General features: G+C 40.0%; 1 protein-coding gene across 6 annotated transcripts in view; it reads left to right on the plus strand.

Annotated features, from left to right (window-relative positions):
* Positions 1-6715: 6715 nt before the first annotated feature.
* Positions 6716-13622, plus strand: part of LOC106566658 (coiled-coil domain-containing protein 71) — a 51531-nt gene continuing 44624 nt past the window's right edge. For 2 of the 6 annotated variants that reach the window (XM_045693033.2, XM_014134896.3), the window contains exon 1: positions 6722-6931. The gene's annotated coding sequence lies outside the window, so the exon portion shown is untranslated. Of the gene's footprint in view, positions 6932-13622 lie in introns of all 6 variants that reach the window. The other 4 variants (XR_001319918.3, XR_006758508.2, XM_014134895.3 and 1 more) reach the window with 4 other exon arrangements.

Below are 13622 nucleotides of genomic sequence, written 5' to 3' on the forward strand. Positions count from 1 at the left end.
CAGTTCTTCTGTAAATATATGGATACATCTGTCTTATCTGAATGTTAACAATGTCTGTTTAGGCATAAATTGCATATGGTTACGATATCTGCATGGTGCAATTGAGAATCCAGGCATTATTGCATTTTCAATATGAAGTATTATATTTCAACATTCTTGAGCTCATGTCATCAGTGATGTAGTTTGTCTTAGAGCTGGGGGATATGGACAAAAAAACATACCGCCATAGATTGCATGAATTGATGCGATAATGATAAATAGCTAGATAAGTTTAGAACCATGTGCACCACCATTTAAAAAAAAATATCCTTTAAATTACTACTGCTATTATATTAGCAAACTTATTTCATTTCAATCTTCACATTTCTCTAGTATAGGCTACTTATTTGATCAAATTTGATTTCTTGTAATGAACGATATCAGTAAAATACTTGCGATAAGTGATCGGTATGGTCGGTGTCGATCATTTTCCGTTTATCGTCCCAGCTCTAGTTGGTCTATCCGACAAATAAATCCATTTGTCATAATCTGTTTCATAGATGGGAATATTCTTGGTTTAGCCTACCTTCAATAGTACCCAGGGTAAGCAATTTATTTTTATCTAGTCAAACACCTGATTCACTTAATCAATGGCTTGGTGATTAGTTGGTGAGTTGAATCAGATAGGTAATGCTGTGTTCATAACAGGTGGGGAACTTTAAAGAAACTACTTGTAAACTGGAAGCAACGAGTTGTGTGCGTTCACACCAAATCACATTTCATTGGTCACATACACATATTTAGCAGATCTTATTGCAGGTGTAGTGAAGTGCTTGTGTTCCTAACTCCAACAGTGCCGTAGTATCTAACAATTTACAACAATACACAAATCCAAAAGTAAAATAATGGAATTAAGAAATGTATAAATATTAGGACGAGCAATGCCGTAGTTGCATTGACTAAAATACAGTAGAATAGAATACAGTATATACATATGAGATGAGTAAATCAGTATGCAAACATTATTCAAGTGACGAGTGTTCCATTATTAAAGTGGCCAGTAATTCAGTAATCCATGTCTATGGATATAGGGCAGCGGCCTCTAAGGTGCAGAGTTGAGTAACCGGGTGGTAGCTGGCTATTTAACAGTCTGATGGCCTTGAGATAGAAGCTGTTTTTCAGTCTTTCGGTCCCAGGTTTGATGCACCTGTACTGACTGCGCCTTCTAGATGATAGCGGGGGGAACATGCCGTGGCTTGGGTGGTTGATGTCCTTGATGATCTTTTTGGCCTTCCTGTGACATCGGGTACTGTAGGTGCCCTGGAGGGCAGGCAGTGTACCCCCGGTGATGTGTTGGGCAGACCGCACCACCCTCTAGAGAGTCCTGTGGTTGCGGGCGGTGCAGTTCCCGTACCAGGCGTTGATACAGCCCGACAGGATGCTATCAATTGTGCATCTGTAAAAGTTTGTGAGGGTCTTAGGAGCCAAGCCAAATTTCTTCAGCTTCCTGCGGTTGAAGAGGCGCTGTTGTGCCGCCTTCACCACAGTCTGTGTGGGTGGACCATTTCAGATTGTCAGTGATGTGTATGCCAAGGAACTTGAAGCTTTCCACCTCCACTGCGGTCCCGTTGATGTGGATAGATACATGCTCCCTCTGCTGTTTCCTGAAGTCCACGATCAGCTCCTTCGTTTTGTTGAGGTAGAGGTTATTGTCCTGGCACCACTCTGCCAGGGCCCTCACCTCTTCCCTGTAGGCTGTCTCGTCAATGTTGGTAATCAGGCCTACTACTGTTGTGTCGTCTGCAAACTTGGTGATTGAGTTGGAGGCGTGTGTGGCCACGCAGTCATGGGTGAACAGAGAGTACAGGAGGGGGCTGAGCACACACCCTTGTGGGGCCCCTGTGTTGAGGATCAGTGAAGTGGAGGTGTTGTTTCCTACCTTCACCGCCTGGGGGCAGCCCGTCAGGAAATCCAGGACCCAGTTGCACGGTCATTTAGTTCAGTTACCTTTGCTTTCTTGGGTACAGGAACAATGGTGGACAGCAGACTGGGATAGGGAGAGATTGAATACAGTTGAAGTCAGAAGTTTACATACACCTTAGCCAAATACATTTAAACTCAGTTTTTCACAATTCCTGACATTTAATCCTAGTAATAATTCCCTGTCTTAGGTTAGTTAGGATCACCACTTTATTTTAAGAATGTGAAATGTCAGAATAATAGTAGAGTGATTTATTTCAGTTTTTATTTCTTTCATCACATTCCCAGTGGATGTGAAGTTTACATACACTCAATTAGTATTTGGTAGCATAGCCTTCAAATTGTTTACGGTGTTTAGCTTGTCCAGGAGCAAGATGTTGGTGTCCTGGTTGGTTTTCCTTTTGTAATCCGTGATTGTCTGTAGACCTTGCCACATAAATCTTGTGTCTGTACTGACTTTTTCCCTGTTCGATTGCCTTACTGAGGGAGTAACTACACTGTATTCAACCATATTCCCAGTCAACATGCCATGGTTAAATGCGTTGGTTCACGCTTTCAGTTTTGCACGAATGCAGCCATCTATTATTCTTGGTAAGGTGAACAAAAGGACTTGAGTTTCTGTATGTTATCACACTAAACATGAAATAATGCCTTTCTTCACAGAGAGTTCTTTATTCCTGCCTGCGCAATGTACTGAGAACCCAGCTGGCTGTATGGACAGACAGTATATCCCGAGAGTGCCATGATTCTGTGAAACAGAGTATGTTATGGTCCCTGATGTCTCTCTGGAAGGAGAGATGCTATGAACTTGTTGAGAACGCCAATTGGCTAATGGCAAACAAGCTGCGGCAACCATAACCTAAAAGTACAGCTATCATGCTCGCAAACAGTGTAGCGTTGGGTAAATGCAAATAAACACCATTTACATAATATATTTTTATTTTGCACAAGGGTTTACCCACCTTTTGCGGAAAAATGCATTAAAGTGTTAGGTAGTGTCACTTTATTCACCACGAACGGCGATCAGTTTAACTTTTTTTTTTACCACATCACTGTTCAATGTAACAGTATTGCTTCCGTCCCTCTTCTTTCCCCAACCTGGGCTCGAACCAGGGACCCTCTGAACAACTGCGTCCCACAAAGCATTTACCTACTGTATCGCTCCACAAAAGCTGCCCGATTGAAACACTACTAGCGCGCACCGCTAACTAGCTAGCCATTTCACACCAGTTACACTTGCAAACAAATTGTTTTTTCCCCCTTTTATTTAACTATGCAAGTCAGTTAAGAACAAATTCTTATTTTCAATGACAGCCTAGGAACAGTGCCTTGTTCAGGGGCAAAACAGCTGATTTTTACCTTGTCAGCTCAGGGATTTGAGGTTTTGAAACCACTAGGCTACCTGCCACCCCCATGTGGGACAATTCCGAGCTCAGAGATGATAGACAAGTTTCCCACTAGTAATTACCAGTTAGAGGGGCGTTCAAGTGGATTTTTCCCAGTCATATGCTGGTATTTTCGAATTTACGAGATGTTATGAATGAAGCATTAATGTTGTGCAATAGGGCAATAACAACAGGGAAACACTTGAATCTTGTCAGCTCCATTTACTGTATCTGGAACACTGATTACACCCAATGGTTTATGCCTTGTTTAAAACCTGGGGTTCAATTAGTATTTTATGCAAATAGTGGAAATGTCTACAGCTGACTATAAACAAACTCAACTTCCAAAAACAAACCTTATATGGAAAGATGAGTGAATAGGATTCTGCATGTAGGTTCCAGGGTCAGGCTGACCTCGTGAACAACAAGGGGTATGTCTCCAAATGGGGTTAATTTTCCATTTCCAAATCTGCTCTATTCACATTCTAATCTTTTATGTTCCATCTAACACCCGTCTATAACCCCTCCCACTGCAGTGTTCGGTCTTCTTCAACATTTCACCTTGTTTTTTGTTTTTTTACAAAGTCTTTCTATTAAGTCTAAAACCGACCCTCGGCATTAACCACTATTCAGGACAGTTTTTATGCGACTAGTCATACAATATATTTCTTTAAATCATACAATTATAAATGCGGACAGATAATTTGTTCGTTCTACATGGTGGGAACTTTCTGTCAGTAAAACGTATTATGCGAGAAATGGCGGTGGAAACGCCTTTATGCTAAAATATTGATATAATAACCACCAAATCGAAGTAAACTTCGAGTCAAGCGATATGGTGTGTGGTCCTCCCATTACGACTCGGGAAAGCATGGAGTTTTATGCTAAATCTTAAATAAATTACGAAATTCACAGGGTGGTGAAAGAGCACGGCGATGAGCTTTGCTCCTTTCCAATAAATAAAAAACCTAGCTTTCCATCGAATTGGCGACATATTTTCATGCGGATATTCTAAAATCCACATAAAAACAATATGCCCACCAGAGAGGTCTCCATCTAACTGACTTGTTGCAGGCTGTGCGTGATGACGTAGCGCACATACAAATACCCTTTTCAATTAATCCCATGTATCTAATAAAGAATACAAATGAAATGGGTTTCCATCGAATTTTCAACTCTACTGGTGGTTTCTCAGGTAAAAAAAAAAAAAAGAGAAGCGTTTTGTAGCCAGTGTGCCCACTCTGGTATCGGTACTGTCATCTTCGCGCTGCTGTTTAGAGTGTATGTACAGCCTACATGAGATTACATTTGTGTCAAAGCCAAGCATTGGTGATCATGTCACCAAAATAAGACCCACGATATGTATAGGAAAGCAGCATCAAGCTCATCACCTTGAATTTTCACCACCCTGTGAAGTTCATCATTGATTGAATCTGTGGCCTAATAAACTGCATGGTTTCCTGAGTTGTAAAGGGAGCACCACACGTCATCGCGTGACTCCAAATTATGGTTATTAGGCTATCAATATTGCCACCGACATTTCTTGAATAATTCATTTTACCGACACAAAATTATCCCACCTTGTCTAGTGTGTTTTGCCGACATTTGGAAAGTCTACCTAAACATTTTCTGTTTCCATCAGGCCCGTCTTTACATTTTTTTTATCCGATTTCTACTTTTCGGGCTTAAAAAGGTTGGAGCGAACTCTCCCAATAAATAACGAGGCAGACATGCGAGAACGTTGCGATTCTAAACCAAAGTTTGCAGGCAAAACCTTAAGTGGTTTTGGTGAGGTAGTTGACTCAAACTAGCCACTTGTGAAACGCAGTGATTAAAAATAACCTCCGTGATCTCCATTTTGCTAGCTACTATTTTGCATTTTATTCAAGCGGATAAAGTAGTGACATAGTTACTATGCCAAACTGATGTTATAATACATACAGACGGTGCCGCTTTCAAGACAACTCGGAACTCGGAAAGTCGGAAATGTCCGACTTGGAAACTCGTAGACAAATGAGCTCCGAGTTTTCCGATATTCCGAGTTGTTATGAAAGCATCATTAAGTCAATTGAAAATTGTGGGAGCAACCCGGATGTCTCGAAGACTATCTTTTTATCGGGGGACATCAGCATTACATTTCAGAAACATTACATTTTGTATCAATTTCTAACAACCTCCCAGGCAGCAAGCACTTGGTTGCCTGTGGTAGGATCAAGGTTCTCCTCATTCCTTGGTTTCATTTAAGATATCATTTTCCAGGGAAGCATATGTAGACATTTATGTAAATACATTAAAAAAAATTCAAAACTATTAAAGCACTATGCAGTAATTACACCTCATATTCACAGTCTGTAGCAGCCATTTTGATTATTCTTGGCAGCCATTTTGTGCCATACTGCTCACATCTGTCATCACAGTGGAGAGACGAGAAATGGGGGAGGGGAGGTTTAAAAAAGCCTGGCTTCACAATAACTCTAAACTTTTCAGTGTCGTAACAGTCATTCCTATAACCTTTGGACAAATAATAAGGTGATAACATTGACTACATTAAACCAGAATTTCTTAATCTAAGTCTACTTGTCAGTTTTTTTAAATTTTATTTTACACTGAATGGTTGCATTATATAATTGTGAAATTGAGCTGCTTATTAATGCAGAGGTCCTCTTTCTATTGCTATCACCTAGCTTAATATTTCTGTAAATGGCCGACAAACGAATACAATGCTTTATTATTGCCCCTTCAAAGACTGCATCCTTTAATGCAGCGTTCAGATGCTCGTCGGGAAACCACGACTTGGTGTCATGCAGCGTTCATGTGCTAGTTGGAAACTTTCCGACTTGCTAATTGGTTATAGCTATACACGTGTCACGTTTAACCAGTTAGCAAGTTGGAAATGTCAGAGTTTTCTAGTTCTGATTAGCATCTGAACGCGGCATCATTCATGTGCTTTTTGGTCGGAACCAATTGTTCAATTCTTAAAATAAGCTAGCTAACATTCCATTTTGTTGTATGTCAAAATTAACATACATAAAAAAAACATGTTTAATCGTTATCCCATTCATGAATTTAGAAACATAAATACATATTAATCTAATGGCTAAATTAACACTTAAAATGCAATCATTTAAATTGTCCTTTCAACCCCTCCATTATCTCACAAAGATTGCTAGCTAGCTCACTGCTTACCTTTTTTTCACAAAAGGCATGGGAAGTTCGCCTCCCTTAAATTTGCCCAACCCCTTTCCTGTTCCTGACCACGCCTAAATCACGCCTTCTTTCCCTTTTTTCTGAGCACCGATCGGACACTGATAAGGTCTAATGGGCGTGCTTAGCTTGAAGTGCCGTCCCTATTGCATTCTAAACTCCGCCCCTCTTCTCTTTCAGGTCTTCAAAACGGAAACACCCCCAACGGTTGCCATTTTACTTTGGCCAACGCTTGACTGGAATTGTAGCTGTCAAAGCAATATTCCAAAGAGTGCACTTCCCGTTAATTGCTGTATGAAGAAAGTGTGGCTCTGCTTGTATTTGATTGAAGTTATCGGCGCTGCTGAGTGGTGCAAGGGAGCAGCGGTTCGCACAACAAAAAGGTAGCTACACACATTCAGTACCTATGATGTGAGGGGAAATGATAGCAAGCCATGGTGGCATGGTGTTTAAATGGCTGGCTTTACAACTAGATAACGTTAGTTACTCGCCGGTTTGTCAGTACAGTATTGTGTTATCTCTTGTTCCTCGACTCAGGAATGTGTGTCTGGCCTCAAGAAACGTAGCCAGCTAGTTAACGTTACATCGGCTCTTGTTTCGAATGTTCTTGCCAGCTGAACAATGCTGCTAGCCGGCTAACGTTATCTACTTGGCTTGTTTGCATGTTGATGACTTTGCTCACTTTTAGTGTCTACTAGCAACTCAAATAATCGAACGAGGGTAGGGACGTATACTTAGCGAGTTAGCTATCTGACTGAATTCAAGTCATGTTTACTCTCTATCACAGTAATATTTTTACAATGTTCGATTTTTCTTCTGTCCAATCTTTTTCGATTATTCGGAAGGACATCAAGCACGTCATGCCATTGCATTTCCATAGAGGAAAAGGCAGAAAGGTGCTTTTTAAAATGTCTGTGTGATCAACCAACACTACTTTTGTATTGAGTGAAATGGTGCCTTATATTATAAACTGTCAATTGTAACGTTTAATTATGATCTGTCAGTGGAGGCTCCTCAGAGGAGGAAGGGTAGGACCATCTTTCTCAGCGAATTTCATAAAAATAGTAAATCAATAAAATGATACTTTAAAGAGAACTGTACAAAATATATTCAAGTCACCAAATTGATTAAAACCCACTGTTTTGCAATAAATGTCAGTACCCTACAGAGTGCTGTTGAGGCTCACCATGGTGTAGCTGGAGGACAGCTAGTGTTCCGTCCTCTTCTGTGTACATTGAGTGCAATACAAAACCTAGGAGGTTCATTGTGCTCACCCCCTTCCATAGACTTAGACAGTGATTATGACAAGCTCCGTAAGACAGCTTCCAACCTATCAGAGCTGAAAGGATCAGAGAATGAATCTAGTACTGAAATCATGAGTTACAGCTAGCACTGCAGTGCATAACATGTGGTGAGTAGTTGGCTCAAAGAGAGAGACTAGTTGGACAGTTTTGAACATGTTCATTTCTTCAAAAATGAGAGCGATATAAATAAAAAATATTATATTTCTTAACTTACCTAGCTAGTGAAGCGGCTAGCTAGTTTAGCCTACTCAAACTTCTGGCTCAGAGAGGGATGTTAGCTAGCTGGCTATGGATATCCAACACTGGAACTCTATTTGTTTAATTCATTTATTGCCACCGGGGCCTGCCGGTGTAACTGCTAAACTGCTTACTGTTCACTGTACTGCATGATTGTAGCGGGTTTATTAACACATTAGTTCTAGAAGCTAGCTATGTTGACTATGACGTTAGCTAATATGGTGACAACGATGTAGGATGTGTGAAGATTTGACTTGGAAAGGTTTTTCACCTGGTCACAGACACCTGTTGTATTGTGCACAGAGGTCCACAAGCGAAGGGGAAAGGTGAGAGGAAGAGGGCGCCTAGATGCGAGAAGGAATTATAAATGAGCAAATGATCATGCTGTTTGTATGTGGCTGCTATGAAAGTGAACTGTTTGCAGAGATCAAGGTTCATTTGTTTCAGCGACTCTGAAAAACGTATCTTAACCTCTCTAGGCTAGGCGGGACGAATTCGTCCCACCTACGTAACAGCCACTGCTATCCTGTGGCGCGATTTTCAAAACCTTAAAAATCCTATTACTTCAATTTCTCAAACATATGACTATTTTACAGCCATTTAAAGACAAGACTCTCGTTAATCTAACCACACTGTCCGATTTCAAAAAGGCTTTACAACGAAAGCAAAACATTAGATTATGTCAGCAGAGTACCAAGCCAGAAATAATCAGACACCCATTTTTCAAGCCAGCATATAATGTCACCAAAACCCAGAAGACAGCTAAATGCAGCACTCACCTTTGATGATCTTCATCAGATGACAACCCTAGGACATTATGTTATACAATACATGCATGTTTTGTTCAATCAAGTTCATATTTATATCAAAAACCAGCTTTTTACATTAGCATGTGACGTTCAGAACTAGCATACCCCCCGCAAACTTCCGGGGAATTCGCTAACATTTTACTAAATTACTCACGATAAACGTTCACAAAAAGCATAACAATTATTTTAAGAATTATAGATACAGACCTCCTCTATGCACTCGATATGTCCGATTTTAAAATCGCTTTTTGGTGAAAGCACATTTTGCAATATTCTAAGTACATAGCCCAGGCATCACGGGCTCGCTATTTAGACACCCGGCAAGTTTAGCACTCACCATAATCATATTTACTATTATAAAAGTTTCATTACCTTTTGTTGTCTTCGTCAGAGTGCACACCCAGGACTGCTACTTCAATAACAAATGTTGGTTTGGTCCAAAATAATCCATCGTTATATCCGAATAGCGGCGTTTTGTTCGTGCGTTCCAGACACTATCCGAAATAGTAAAGAAGTGTCACGCGCAATTCGTGACAATAAAATTCTAAGTATTCCATTACCGTACTTCGAAGCATGTCAACTGCTGTTTAAAATCAATTTTTACGACATTTTTCTCGTAGAAAAGCGATAATATTCCGACGGAATCTCCTTTTCGGCAAACAGAGGAAAAAATCCCAAAGGCGGGGGCGGTCGGGGTCACGCGCATAAGCCAGTGTCTCTTGATCGGCCACTTGAGAAAGGCGATAATGTGTTTCAGCCTGGGGCTGGAATGACGACATTCTGTTTTTTCCCGGGCTCTGAGCGCCTATGGACGACGTGGGAAGTGTCACGTTAGAGCAGAGATCCTTAGTAAATGATAGAGATGGAAAAGAAGTTCAACAAATGGTCAGACAGGCCACTTCCTGTAAAGGAATCTCTCAGGTTTTGACCTGCCATTTGAGTTCTGTTATACTCACAGACACCATTCAAACAGTTTTAGAAAATTTAGGGTGTTTTCTATCCATATGTAATAAGTATATGCATATTCTAGTTACTGGGTAGGAGTGGTAACCAGATTAAATCGGGTATGTTTTTTATCCAGCCGTGTCAATGCTGCCCCCTAGCCCTAACAGGTTAAATGGATCGGAACAGGGATGAACATACTTTAATTAGTCCAATAGAAACTCTGGTTTAACTTCTTATGGCTTGAGGGTGCTATTTTCACGTCTGGATGAAAAGTGTGCCCAAAGTATACTTCAGCCTCAGAAGGTAGGATATGCATATAATTGGTCGATTTGGATGGAAAACACTCTGAAGTTTCTAAAACAGTTTGAATGATGTTTGAGTATAACAGAACTTATTTGGCAGGCGAAACCCCGAGGACAAACCATCCAGGATTATTTTTTTTTGAGGTTACTTTTCCATGGTTTTCATTGAGAATCTAGAATTCTAAGCGAGTTGCTTGCAGTTCCTATCGCTTCCACTGGATGTCAACAGTCTTTAGAAATTGGTTGATGTTTTTCCTTTGTGTAATGAAGAAGTAAGGCTGTCCAGAACGAGGCTCGAAGGAAGTGTACTTTTGATAGAGGCGCACGACCTGAAAGCACGCTCCACTTTGTTTTCCTCCGGTATTGAACGCAGTTTATCCAGTCTTAAATTGTATTGATTATTTACATTAAAAATACCGAAAGTTGTATTAGGAAAGTTGTTTGCTGAAAATTGTCAAAGATTACAGGTAACTTCAGAGATTTTCTAGTCATGTTGCGCAAGTTGGAACTGGTGTTTTTCTGGATCAAACGCGCCAAATAAATGGACATTTTGGATATATAACGACGGAATGAGTCGAACAAAAGGACCATTTGTGATGTTTATGGGACATATCGAAGTGCCAACAGAAGAAGCTCGTCAAAGGTAAAGCATGAATTAATTATGTTATTTGAGTTGTGTCGCGCCTGGCGGGATGACATATGATTGTCAGTGTTTGTTTGTTGGGGTGCCATCCCCAGATTATAGCGTAATTTGCTTTCACCGTAAAGCCTTGTTGAAATCTGACACGGTGGCTAGAAATGCAAGAAGTTCAGCTTCAATTTGGTGTATTGCACTTGTGAATGTATGAAAGTTAAATATTTTTAATAATTTTTTAATTTGGCGCTCTGCCATTAACTTCTATGGACTAGGACCTGCGGGACACAGCCAGTGAAATATCAGGGCGGAAAATTCAAAAACAATATATGTTTGAGAAAGTAGAATTATGACAACTATTTTACACCATTTTAACCTGTTGGGGCTAGGGGGCAGTATTTGCACGGCTGGATAAAAAAATGTACCCGATTTAATCTGGTTACTAATCCTACCCAGTAACTAGAATATGCATATACTTATTATATATGGATAGAAAACACCCTAAAGTTTCTAAAACTGTTTGAATGGTGTCTGTGAGTATAACAGAACTCATTTGGCAGGCAAAACCCTGAGACATTTTCTGACAGGAAGTGGATACCTGATGTGTTGTATTACCTTTAAACCTATGCCATTGAAAAACACAGGGGCTGAGGAATATTTTGGCACTTCCTATTGCTTCCACTAGATGTCACCAGCCTTTACAAAGTGTTTTGAGTCTTCTGGAGGGAGATCTGACCGAACAAGAGCCATGGAACGATGATGTCCCATTAGACACCTGGCGCGCGAGTTCATGTTGGGTACCCTCGTTCCAATACGTTATAAAAGAGAATGCATTCGTCCACCTTGAATATTATTCATGTTCTGGTTAAAAAAGGCCCTAATGATTTATGCTATACAACGTTTGACATGTTTGAACGAACGTAAATATATTTTTTCCCCTCGTTCAAGAAGTGAAGTCCGGCGGGCTTAGATCATGTGCTAACAAGACGGAGATTTTTGGACGTAAATTATGAGCTTTTTTGAACAAAACTACATTCGTTATGGACCTGTGATACCTGGAAGTGACATCTGATGACGAGAATCAAAGGTAATGGATTATTTACATAGTATTTTCGATTTTAGATCTCCCCAACATGACGGCTTGTCTGTATCGCAACGCGTATTTTTCTGGGCGCAGTGCTCAGATTATTGCAAAGTGTGATTTCCCAGTAAGGTTATTTTTAAATCTGGCAAGTTGATTGCGTTCAAGAGATGTAAATCTATAATTCTTTAAATGACAATATAATATTTTACCAATGTTTTCTAATTTTAATTATTTAATTTGTGGTGCTGACTTGACTGCCGGTTATTGGAGGGAAACGATTTCCTCAACATCAATGCCATAGTAAAACGCTGTTTTTGGATATAAATATGAACTTGATAGAACTAAAAATGCATGCATTGTCTAACATAATGTCCTAGGAGTGTCATCTGATGGAGATTGTAAAAGGTTAGTGCATCATTTTAGCTGGTTATATGGTTTTGGTGACCCTGTCTTTGAATTGACAAAACATTACACACAGCTATTGTCAATGTACTGTCCTAACATACTCTAAATTTATGCTTTCGCCGTAAAACCTTTTTGAAATCGTAAAACGTGGTTAGATTAAGGAGATGTTTATCTTTCAAAGGGTGTAAGATAGTTGTATGTTTGAAAAATTTGAATTTTGACATTTATTTGGATTCAAATTTGCCGCTCTTGAAATGCACCTGCTGTTGATGGAGTGCACCACGGGTGGGACGCTTGCGTCCCACCTAGCCCATAGAGGTTAAAGAAACTTCTCATTAACCTCTCTGGGGTAGGTGGGACGCAATCGACAGCCAGTGAAAAATCAGAGCGCCAAATTCAAAACCACAAAATGTCATAATTCAAAGTTCTCAAACATAGGACTATTTTACACCATTTTAGATGCACCTCTCCTGAATTGAACCACGTTGTCCGGTTTCAAAAAGGCTTTACAGCGAAAGCAAAACATTAGATTATGTTAGGAGAGTACATAGACACAAATATCCACACAGCCATTTCCAAGCAACTAGCATGCATCACAAATACCCAAAATACAGCTGAAGGAAGCACTAACCTTTGACGATCTTCATCAGATGACACTCCTAGAACATCATGTTACACAATACATGCATTTTTTGTTCGATAAATTTCATATTTATATCTAAAAACAGCATTTTACATTGGCGCGTGACGTTCAGAAAATATTTTGCCTCCAATACTGCCAGGGAATCAGCGCCACAATTTACAGAAATACTTGCCATAAACATTGATACAAAATTAAACTGTCATTCCATGAATTATAGATGAACATCTCCTTTATGCAAACGCTATGAAAGATTTCAAAAAAGCTTCACGAGGAAAGCACTCTTTGCAATAATCTGAGTACGGCGCTCAAAAATACACTAGGCAATACAGATACCTGCCATTGGAGTCATCTAAACGATTAAATAGCATTAGAAATATTCACTCATCTTTGATCTTCATCAGAAGGCACTTCCAGGAATCCCAGGTCCACAATAAATGTTGTTTTGTTCGATGAACTCCATAATTTATGTCCAAATAGCTCCTTGTTGTTTGCGCGTTCAGTTCAGCTACTCCAAATGTAGGAAGCGTGCCAAAAATGTCACGAAGAAAAGTAAAATAAAAAATCTATTTACGTTCGTTCAAACGCTGTAAAACATCAATCTTTAGGGCCTTCAGAACGTGAAGATTCAATAATATTTCAGCCGGGCAGTTCCTGTGTCTTGAAAAAGGTTTTGGAACGGGAGGATCCTCCCTCGTGAACGCGCCCCAAGAA

This window comes from Salmo salar, chromosome 13, assembly GCF_965601325.2.
Source record: "Salmo salar chromosome 13, fSalSal1, whole genome shotgun sequence".
Lineage (NCBI taxonomy): Eukaryota > Metazoa > Chordata > Actinopteri > Salmoniformes > Salmonidae > Salmo > Salmo salar.